This window comes from Mobula hypostoma, chromosome 12, assembly GCF_963921235.1.
Source record: "Mobula hypostoma chromosome 12, sMobHyp1.1, whole genome shotgun sequence".
NCBI lineage: Eukaryota > Metazoa > Chordata > Chondrichthyes > Myliobatiformes > Myliobatidae > Mobula > Mobula hypostoma.
Window position 1 is genome coordinate 57,146,336 of NC_086108.1, and position 12,149 is coordinate 57,158,484.

Sequence of the window (12,149 nt, forward strand, 5' to 3'; positions counted from 1 at the left end):
GGTGATTGGTGGAAAAGATAAAGGGCTGAAGAAAAAGGAATCTGAGGTATAATATTGCCCTGAGGGACTCTTTCAATGATCTTCTGTGACAAGGAGGGCTGACTTCCCTAACAATCACAATCATCTTCCTTTTCCATTTATTTGAATATTTTCTTCCTGATGCCCATTCACTTCAAGTCCAGCCAGCCATGGGGTGTGGAACACATCTCTCATGTCTGCTGTGAAAAATTATGACTAATGTCCAACTTGCTCTGCAAAACATTAGGAAAAATAATTCTCAATGTGCTGATGTGTGCTGCCACAGTGTGTGTGCATACCTTTGTACTGTGTTTTTCTGTGAGCGAGCTGTGTGAATGTTGCACAAGGCGGTAAGAGTGTGAGTGTTACAATGCTGAATATTTCATTTGGAATTTGAGAAGTTTAGGTAGCAACCTTGACTGAAACAGTTGTGGAGAGCTGAGGATCTCATAGTCATAGTCATACTTTATTGATCCCGGGGGACATTGGTTTTCGTTACAGTTTCACCATAAGTAATAAATAGTAATAAAACCATAAATAGTTAAATAGTAATATGTAAATTATGCCAGGAAATAAGTCCAGGACCAGCCTATTGGCTCAGGGTGTCTGACCCTCCAAGGGAGGAGTTGTAAAGTTTGATGGCCACAGGCAGGAATGACTTCCTATGACGCTCTGTGTTGCATCTTGGTGGAATGAGTCTCTGGCTGAATGTACTCCTGTGCCCAACCAGTACATTATGTAGTGGATGGGAGACATTGTCCAAGATGGCATGCAACTTGGACAGCATCCTCTTTTCAGACACCACCGTGAGAGAGTCCAGTTCCATCCCCACAACATCACTGGTCTTACGAATGAGTTTGTTGATTCTGTTGGTGTCTGCTACCCTCAGCCTGCTGCCCCAGCACACAACAGCAAACATGATCGCACTGGCCACCGCAGACTCGTAGAACATCCTCAGCATCATCCGGCAGATGTTAAAAGACCTCAGTCTCCTCAGGAAATAGAGACGGCTCTGACCCTTCTCGTAGACAGCCTCAGTGTTCTTTGACCAGTCCAGTTTATTGTCAATTTGTATCCCCAGGTATTTGTAATCCTCCACCATGTCCACACTGTCCCCCTGGATGGAAACAGGGGTCACCGGTACCTTAGCCCTCCTCAGGTCTACCAGCAACTCCTTAGTCTTTTTCACATTAAGCTGCAGATAATTCTGCTCACACCATGTGACAAAGTTTCCTATCGTAGCCCTGTACTCAGCCTCATCTCCCTTGCTGATGCATCCAATTATGGCAGAGTCATCAGAAAACTTCTGAAGATGACAAGATCTGGATCACCTCCTGAGGACAAAGCATCACAAGCAGTGCTGTGCTTTAGTGATCAAGACCTGTTTAAGGGATGGAGCCACTTAATTAGCACAAGACGCATTGCAAGGCTGTTCAATATTCACTTATAGTAGTTACTTCATGTAAACTAATTTAAAACTGTGCCAAATGTGCTTAAGCTATGCGTACACTATTATATAAAGAGCGCATTAAAAAAACTGGGCAGCAGCAGTACTGTAAGATGATGGTTCAATTTCAAAACAGTACTACTTTAATCCATATATTTCCGTGTACAAAATTCCTGTCTTTTTAATGAAACATTAAAGTGAAGTCCCAATTCTAAGACTGACATAGAATATAGTACCATTAGAAGCAGGATGATGTTCTCATTTTGAGAACTATTAATGTCACATCTATAGTCACCAACTAAACAGACTATTGCATCAATATTTGTTTATATGATCTCACTGAGAATACATTCCTGGCAACAGAGACAATAATTATTCACTACAGAGCATTTTGAGATATAAAAATACTATATAAATACAAAGGTATTTGTTAGTGGCACAGTATTTTGGCCACTATTGGTTTTCATCGGGAAGAATATGAATTTGCTTCCTCAGTCAGATAGTTCCATGTAGATGGAAATTTCAAGTGTGTCCCTGGGGTAAATTGAATGAGTCTATAGCAAAAGTTATAGAGAGTTATATTGAAGGGGGCTGCCTGTGATGGATTTCAGCTGGAGGTCGGCTAGGGGCAAACTGCACATCTCAGCATCCCATCCTAGGTAGAATGAAGTTTGTATAACCATTGTCTGATAAATGGAAACAGCCATATAACTGTCAGACTTGTGTAAGGGTACATGAATTTACTTGGATTTCTGAAAGGGAAATCATGTTTGTCCAATGTACTGGAGTTCTTTGAGGATATAATTAGTAGAATAGATAAAGGAAAACCCGGTGGATGTGGTGCTTTTGGATTTTTAGAAACAGTATCAGCAAATGAGCTCAACCCTGCAATCGAAGCATCACCTTTGTGAAAGCTGGAGAGCAGCCAGAAGCAAGAGTAAAGCCACCCACAGGGACTCTGGCACCCACACACGACTGGCAGCTCATGACTGACCCGGAGAAATAACTAAAGTTCCCACAGCACATCATCAAGATTACCTTGAGACCAGACATCCTCCTGATCTCAGAGGCAGCAAAACACATCATCCTGCTAGGCCTGACAGTGCTGTGGGAGGAGCGTCTGGGGAAGCCCATAAGAGGAAGCGTGCCAGACATGAGCAACTGATCAGTAACTGTTGGTGGCAGGGACGGAAGGCAAAGTGCATGCCTGTTGAAGTGGGTTGCTGGGGCTTCTCTGGATGGTCTTTTCACAGAGCCTTCAGCGCATTGGGTGTCACTGGTAGAAGGAGGCAGAGCACCATCAGCAACAGCATCGAGGCAGCAGAGAAAGTCTCAAGATGGCTCTGGATGAAGAGAGCAAGTCCATGGGGATCTGCAGCATATGCTACCTGAACACAAGTCATGGCTTGATCAACCATGGCTGGGTCACCTGCCTAAGGGTGTCTGATACTGAAAGACCCAATGCACCCAGTGATTCCAGGTTACATCACTGATGATGTGTTCAGAGCATCATGTGATGTATTCTTCAAAAATAACAAAAATAATTGTGTCAAAATTTGACATAAAAGGCTAGTATCCAGAACTAAACCATGTGGTATTGGAGGGTTGCTTAACAGGTTGGCATGAATTGAAATTTAATTGACCAAGAGAAAAGTAGGAGTTTCTATCACTGACATTAATGCTTGGGTCTTAGCTATTAATAATATACATCAATTATTTGAATGAGGGAACCAAGTGGAATGTTTGAAAGTTTGCCAATGACACTAAACTGGGTGGGATTATGAAATGTGAGTAAAAAGGCTTCAAGGTATTTTAGACATAGCAGAATCAGTCCAACAGGATTAAAGGTAAAGTTATTCATTTTGGGAGGAAAATCAGAAAGGCAGCATATTATTTACAGAGATTTGGGTGTTCTTGTGCAGCTGTCACTGAAAGCAAGTATGCAGGTGCAACAAGTAACTAAGAAGACATGGCATATTAGCTTTCATAGTAAGAGGATTCAGTCCAGGAGTAAGAGTGTTATGCTCCATTCATAGCTGATTGCAATAAAATACCCTTAAAATGTTGTGAGCAGTTTTGGTATCCCTGTCCCAGAGGGAATGCAGCAAACATTAAGCAAAAAAAAGTTCCTGGGTGCTTTGCTTTGCTTTTAGTTAGTTGCACGGTGGGTTTTTTTTTTGGGGTTTTTTTCTTTTTTTTCCATTGATATATATAAAATCTAGTATACTATTATGTTATCTTGGTTTCTTATGCTTAAATTACATTGTTTGTAGTATTTTCTTTTTGGTATTGTTATCTTTTGGAATTTTATTATACTTTAACATTGTATTAATGTTTATATGGCTTACCTTTTTTGTATACTTACTCAATAAAAAGATTAAAAAAAAAAAGTTCCTGGGATGGTCTGGGGAGAGATGAAGCTCAGCAGATTAGTATTCAGTAAAGCACAGAATGAGAGAGGATGTGACTGAAACTGATAAAGTGCTGACAGAGCGAGACGGATGTTTCTTGTGAGCAGTGGTATCTGCAACAAGGAGTCACAGTCTCGAGATACGAGCTTGAGATTTAAGAGTGAGATAAATGTCTTCACTCAGAAATTGACGAATTCATTTCACTCCCACAGAGGGTTAAAGAAGCCAAGTTACTGAATCGTTTTGTGACAAAAAAGCTTCTAAGCACACAAGGCATCAAGGGGTTTGAGGAAAGAGCGAAAGAATGGCATTAAGATAGATGATCAGCTATGATGGTATCAAAAGGCAGTACAGACTTGAGGACGCCAAAAGGCCTACTCCTGTTTTATACGTTTCTATGTGAATGACAAGTCATATTCATTCTGACCTATCTACCTCCTGATATTGATGCTTCTGTCTTTCTCCAAAATCATTATACTGTAAATAGGAAGCCTATTCTGGAAATACTATAGTTACTGGGTTAAGAATTGTTACACCACATCAATTGGCACAAAATTTCATTAAAAATAACAAAAGCATTACAGAACATGAGAGAAATGACAGGAAAATTAGCAAATAAAATCACATTATTAGGCTAGTTAAATGAACTTCTAAACATAGATCGGTCCCTAATAATCCTGGATCTCCACCTTATTCATTGGTTAACTCAATCTTAGATATGTTGGAATAACTGAAGACCACTGTTTAAATAGCCGGAGTAACACACGAAATGCTGGAGGAACTCAGCAGTTCAGGCAGCATTTATGAAGAAGAATGAAGAATTGATGCATTGGGCCAAGACCCTTCATCAGGACTGGAAGGGAAGGGGGAAATAGCCAGAATAAGATGGTGAGGGCAGAGGATGGAGTACAAGCTGATAGATGAAGCTATGTGAAGGAAAGGTAGGTTAGTGGGGGAGGGGTGAATGAGAAGCTGGGGGTGATAGGTGGAAAGTATAAAGGGCTGAAGAAAAAGGAATCTGATAGGAGAAAAAGGGAAGGAGGAGCACCAGAGGGAGATGATAGGCGGGTAAGGAGAAGAGAAGAGGTGAGAAGGAGGCAGAATCAGAAATGGAAGAAGAGAGAATGGGGATGGGGAAAAATTGCTGGAAATTAGAGAAATCGATGTTCATGCTGTCAGGTTGTAGGCTACCAAGATGGAGTATGAGGTGTTGCTCTTCCAACCTGAAAAGTGGCCTCATCTTGGCAGTAGAGGAGGCCATGGACTGACATCTTGGAATGGGTATTGGGATTAGACTTAAAATGGTGGGCCACTGTGAGATATTGCTTGACAGAGCAAAGGTGCTTGACAAAGTGGTCCTCCAACCTACATTGGGTCTCACCAGTGCAGAGGAGACTGCACTGGGAGCATGAGATACAGTAGATAATTCCATCAGAATCACAGCTGAAGTGCTTCCTCACCTGGAAGGACTGTTTTGGACCCTGAATGGTTGTGAGGGAGGATCTCCTGATTATTTATCCCTTCCTCCCCCTTCTCTGCAGAATCTATTGTACTTAAACAGCCAGGTTCTTTTTGACCACAGAACATCTCAAAGTACTTTGCAGCCAATGAGATAATGTTGGATTATAGTCACTGTTGTGAGAAGAAAGGCAGAAAATTGCACAAGCACTTAAAGATTGTTTCTGAACGTCATTGAACATTCAAATTATGTTCTAGCAGGTCTCTGGTTTTCACCCAGCAAACTCCACCTATCAACATCAAAGACGACTTGAAACATGAAATGGCTGGAGATCCGAAGATTCTTCTATTATTTTCTAATTATAGTTCAGGTAACTGGAAAGGAGAGGAACTGACGAAAATAATTTCTTTCAAAATGTAATTGGTGTCCACAGGCTATTGCCTGAAAGGTATGTGGAAGAAGAAATCTTCATCACATCCAAAAGTTCCAGGAGGAGCATAAGGCATTCAGAAGCCTACGAGGGTGTGTGGACTGATAGCTCTATAGTCCATTAGTTTGATTCTCTCTTTTTGACTAGAATGATCACAACAGGCTAAATACTCTCCTTCTCTGCTATAATCTTCTAGGATGTTATGTATCTGTACATTGTACTCATATCTGGGGTTACCAGTAAGTGGTCCTGGTGCCCAAAGTATTGATTATTTCATTGCTCAGTAATAACATAACTCAAAAATAAATAAATATTGTACAAAAATGTGAATAAATTCGAAGTCATGAATACAATACATTGAATTCCAGTACTGATAATGACTGATCTATCTATGAATGACTATAACTGTTACTATTGAAAAGTTATTTGACTGGAAAGACATAAATATACATGTAATACCACATTGTTCCATATAGATGTTAATTGCATGTTTGATTGTCATTTGGAAACTTCACTGAATGTGCAGCAAATACTGGCACTTATTCTTGTGTGGGTGGCAAGCAGGCATTGGTATGGAGGAAAACAACACATATAATTAAAGTGCTCCCTGGCCTACATTCAAACACCCACACAAAACTCAAGCTATCACGACCAACAGACCCTGTTAGAATTACTAATGTACAGAAACAAAATTATGTTAAAACTGCTCATCTAAAAAAAACTTTCTCATAAGATGCAAATATATATGTATTTGCATACATCTTCCTTTGTTTTATGAAATTAAAAAGAATCATTTACCTTTTTTATGCATTAGAAAATTTTAGTTATTTCTGCATTTTAAAAGATCTGAATTGAAAATGAGCATTAATAAATGCAGCATTTCTGACTCGTGGTGAATGCTGAAATATTGTCCTGCTTTCACCGGGGAGATTCCACTGACTCTTAGAAATCCCAAGGCAGAAGAAAGACCACTAATCTGCACTCTGGAGCACTTAATATCAGCATGGGAAAGTGAAATTCCTTAAAAATCTGATCTGATACAATGGGGATGTGAAAATGGGTGGACATTAAGCTGCTTTTACAGTCAGGAGATGCATTTCCTATGTTGGAAGTCATTTAGTATTTTAAAACAGCAAAGGGCTGCTCATTTTTTTATTTGCACAGAACAGGCCCTTCTGGACCACCAGCCTATGCTGTCCAGCAAGCCACTGGTTTAACCCTAGCTTAATCATAGGACAATTTACAATGACCAATGAAACTACTAACCAGAATGTCTTTGGACAATGGGAGGAGACCTCAGCACCTGGAGGAAACCTACATGCACACGTACAGAGGACATCAGACATGAATTCCGCCACGCTGTGCTGTATTAGCATTGTGCGAAGCACTACGCTACTGCTGGTGCCGTGACATCCCTCGAGCGACAGGGGTGCTTAGCTTAAGCTGGAAATGAACTGTAGTATAAGGAGGACATAGAACTCTATTAAGTGTTAACCAGTTCAGTATCATTGAATTGAAATATTGAAGGCAGACAGTAAATAGATGCTGTGGTAATAAGACAATTCTTTTTAAAAACTCACTTTGCAACCACATAATTTAGATCCTAATTACTGGAGAAAGTTAATCCGAAGACCAAATATTCAAATTTCTGAAGGAAGCAATATCAAATAATAGTTTATTTTGCTGGGTTCTGACTAAGGTTTTACACTTTAAATATCGTGTGCTCAATCATCAGATGTTGTCTAGACCATTGGGAATGTCTTGTCTTTTCCAGTATTGTTTCAGAATTTCAGCATCTGCACTATTTTGATTTAAAATATTAAAATAATTCCTTCCTGAATTGGAGCTATTACATGTTTAAGGAGTCTAGAAAAGTGCAAAGAAAAACTTCAGGATACCCCAAAGTAGTTCAGAGAAAAATACTGACTTTGGAAGTGCACTCACTTTTGTTATGAAGGAAAACACAGCAGCCAATTTGTGCACAGTAAGATCCAACAACCAGTGAGATAAATAAATGAATAGTTAATGTTTCTGAAGATGTTAACTCAGAGGGATCAGAAGTGGAGACAGTGAGCGGTTTCAAGTTCTTGGGTGTCAAGATCTCTGAGGATCTAACCTGGTCCCAACATATCGATGCAGTTATAACGAAGGCAAGACAGTGGCTATACTTCATTAGGAGTTTGAAGAGATTTGGTATGCCAACAAATACACTCAAAAACTTTTATAGACGTACCGTGGAGAGAATTCTGTCAGGTTGCATCACTGTCTAGAATAGGGGGGAGAGCTACTGCACAGGACCGAAAGAAGCTGCAGAGGGTTGTAAATTTAGTGGGCTCCATCTTGGGTACTAGCCTACAAAAGTACCCAGGACATCTTCAAGGAGCAGTGGCTCAGAAAGGCAGCATCCATTATTTAGGACCTCCAGCACCCAGGGCATACCCTTTTCTCACTGTTACCGTCAGGTAGGAGGTGCAGAAGCCTGAAGGCTCACGCTCAGCGATTCAGGAACAGCTTCTTCCCCTCTGCCATCTGATTCCTAAATCAACATTGAACCCTTGGACACTACCTCACTTTTTTAATATATATTATTTCTGTTTTTTGCACAACTTTTAATCTATTCAATATATGTACTGTATACTGTAATTGGTTTAGTTATTAATTTATTTTGTCTTTTTCTTCTATATTATGTACTCCATTGTACTGCTGCTGCTGTTGACAAATTTCACGTCATATGCCGGTGATAAAAAAGTTGATTCTGAATTGTGGAACTGCTGTCAGAAACACCTGAATTTTCCACTGCTCTCCATGTGAATGGAGTCCTTCAATCCACCTGAATAAACAAATGGGGCATTGGTTTAGTCTATGCCCTGAAAGTTAGCACTACTGACAATGCAGTTTGTTATCAGTGATGTACTCAAGTAACAGTTACAATGGCTCATGAAGAAATACATTACAAAACTGCCTCAGTGGCTCAGTTGGTTAAGATAATGAACTGCTGCAAAGTTTTTGCACAGTATGAAGACTGAAATTCTAAGCTAATTCTGGGCTGAGTTGTGATTATAGTAATTGTGGTGGCCAACTGGATTCAATCTAATCGAATTAGAAACTAGAAAAACAGTGATCCTGAAACCCCTTAAGTGTGCATATATCCTCACATGTTTGTGTGTGGAGATGTATTTACGTAGATACTTTATACTTTATTGTCGCCAAACAATTGATACTAGAACGTACAATCATCACAGCGATACTTGATTCTATGCTTCCCACTCCCTGGAGTACAAATCGATAGTAAATATTAAAAATTTAAATTATAAATCATAAATAGAAAATGGAAAGTAAGGTAGTGCAAAAAAACTGAGAGGTAGGTCTGGATACTTGGAGGGTATGGCCCAGATCCGGGTCAGGATCTGTTCAGCAGTCTTATCACAGTTGGAAAGAAGCTGTTCCCAAATCTGGCTGTATAAGAAGGACTCTCACATAATGACCACTTTACATTCTATTTTCTCTGGCTTCTATGTGTCTTTGACAACAGGAATCAAAATTCTCAGTTTCCTTTTTGAAGGGAAGATATGTTTTAAAAAGTAAGTGTTTAAAACCTCTTTGAAGTGTCTCCAATAAGTTTCTTTTGCCGTTATAGAACCTGGAAATGAATACCCAATGCAGTAGTCAGGTCCTGCTTGTGGAATCGATATGACCTGTCTATTGGAGGTGCCCAAGTATAATTAGAACCTCAACGTTGGCTCTGGCAAGGCTGCAAATGTTGATTCATTTATTCCGCCTGTGGATTTGGAGGATTTTGTGGAGACAGTATTGGTGATATCTCTTCATTGCTACATGCCTACTGCACGTAGTCTAAGTCACTGAAGACCTCAGGAGAGTGGGGATAACTGTTCATAGACTGCAAGTTCTGTGCTAGGTCTAAGGTCTTTCTCAGATGGCCAAAGGCTCTGCTATTGCACTGCTGCATGGTGAATTTCTTTATTGATACCTGCCTTCATTGAGCAGCACGTCATTTTCTGGGTTGTGGTCTGGGTCTTTATTGTGAGGAGAAAGTGCTTCTAGACAGTGAGGGCACTCTGTTCGCTAATGCTAAAGGTAAGGTTCATTTTATCACATGTTTCAATGATCAAACTGACTAACTGGGAGCCTGGCCTCTGAAAATGTGTGTAAGAATTAATTATCTGTGTGGCAGCTCAGTGGCTGAGGTTGAATGACCTTAGTTCTTGAGTGGAGATGATGTAGACAGATGAGTTTTCTATTTGCCGTACAGATTATCTATACCTCAGTAGAAGATTTGTTGAAGGTCAAGTGCAATGATGGGAAAGGAAAGATTGGGAAAAGGGTTGGACTGATAATAAGACCTGCTTAGACTCTGGTCTCCACTGGGTCTGGTGTGCATCTGTTGGCTAGAATTGAAGAATGTAGTTAATAGCCAGATCTGAGAAGGTCCCACTCAGTTGACAGAGCCAAAGGTTTTTTCAAGATCACTAAAAACCATGTGAATGGTGATCTATATGCTTCTCTTGAAGCTGTCACTTATTGAAGACCACATCCATTGTACATCAAGATGGAAAAAATGTGCAGTGTGATTTGGGGACCCTCTGAGAGAAGTCAATTGAAGACAGCCGTGGTAATGATTTTCCCTGTGGATACAAAAATAGTCATCCTTTTTTACTCTTAATATTTACCACATTTATAACAATCTCTTTTCTTGAAGATAGTTATGATTCAATGATCTTAGAGCTCTCTTACCATTTCTTTGTCTTCCCCGTGTGGGAAGACGAGCCTGTAAATTAATAAGATAAGCTTCTCTCTACTAAGTTTTAAAGTTGAGCAGGAAGACAATCTTCTCCCAAATCCTTCTCATTTTGCAATTGCTGTATGGCCTTCTAAGCTTCAAGTCAGTCTGGGGTGCTAGTTGAGATTTAACTATTTAGTGTGTTGTAGGATGGATTCAAAATAGTTGCATCAAGTACTGATTCTCAGCTGAAAAGGTCTTCAAAATGCTCCATTCCGTAGTTTCCTCTCTGTCCTGATAATCTCTCTTTCATTCTTAAAATTCTTGCTGGGGTTAATCCTTGAGTGTATGGATCAAAAATGGTCTTAACAGTACTGAAGAATCTCAGAAAATTCTGATTATCAACGAACTGTGGATACCGTAGATATCAACCATCTGTAAAGCAGGTGCATAAGCTGTTCCATATATTGCACTACTAAGCCATTAAGCCATGTAAGTTTGAGGATTCAGAAAGTCTGTATTACAGTAACTTATTTTCACCATGTAGCAGCAAAGATTGGGCAATTGGAATCACCATGCTTAATGTACGGAACCATGATGTAGTAATAGGTGTGATGGCTGAGTACTAATACTTATATGGGCTTTAGTTTGGGCAAGATGGGATTTTGATTGTGAGCTCTCAGTTGTCAATGGTTTAATGCTATTCACCCTTGACTAATTGTGGAAGGATCTGAAGGACTGAATGAGTCACCTTGGCACTAGTGTTTGGAAAAGTGGAAAGCATTATTATCAATTATTTAACTAAAGTAATAAGGCTTTAACTTCCCCTTTAGCAAATCAAAATGGGATGCATTGGTAATAGATAAGATACACAAATTCAATAAATCTGAAACTAATAGACTCTCAGTCAGTCCTAATTCAGGGTCTTAACCCACAACATCAAACATTCCTTTTACTTCAGGGTTTTGCGTGATTCATTGAGCTGGTCAACACTTTTCTTTCCTCCAGATTCCACCATCTGTAGTCTTTTGTGTCTCCATGAAACTAATAATTTCAGGTCCAAATCTATTTCTAATGCAGAGCAACAGAGGTTATTTTTTGCGGTTCCATCATTGTTCTTAATCTAACTCAGCACACAGTTGCCTGGCAGTGATTCAACAACTGAATTACTGGGTGAGTTAGAAAACAAGGATATGCTACAAAATAGCTTCATGAAATCTGGAAATATTTTTTGTATTAGGGGGATGTTACTAAATCTAAATCAAACCTAGATTTATTAAAGAAAGGCATTCCAATTTCTGAAACTAAATTTTAAAATACATTAATGCAATTGCTTCCATGTAATTGGAAGTTCTCAGATTATAACAAAAAATAAATGTAAGATTTCCGTTCAAAATATTTTAATTGGTTTACCATAGAAAAAACTTGGAAATTATGCATTTTTCACATCACTTTCTGAACTTGCTCAAGAGCCAACTGGTGTGAGATAGGATAGTGGAAATCTATTTGTGCACAGAATGCTCTTACAAACTAAACTGAGATAATAACCAAAGTGTTTCAGAAATATTGAATTATACTGTTGTCCAGTACACTGAGATAATGCACTTTTCCTTATTCAAAATAATGTCACAGAATCGTACACATCA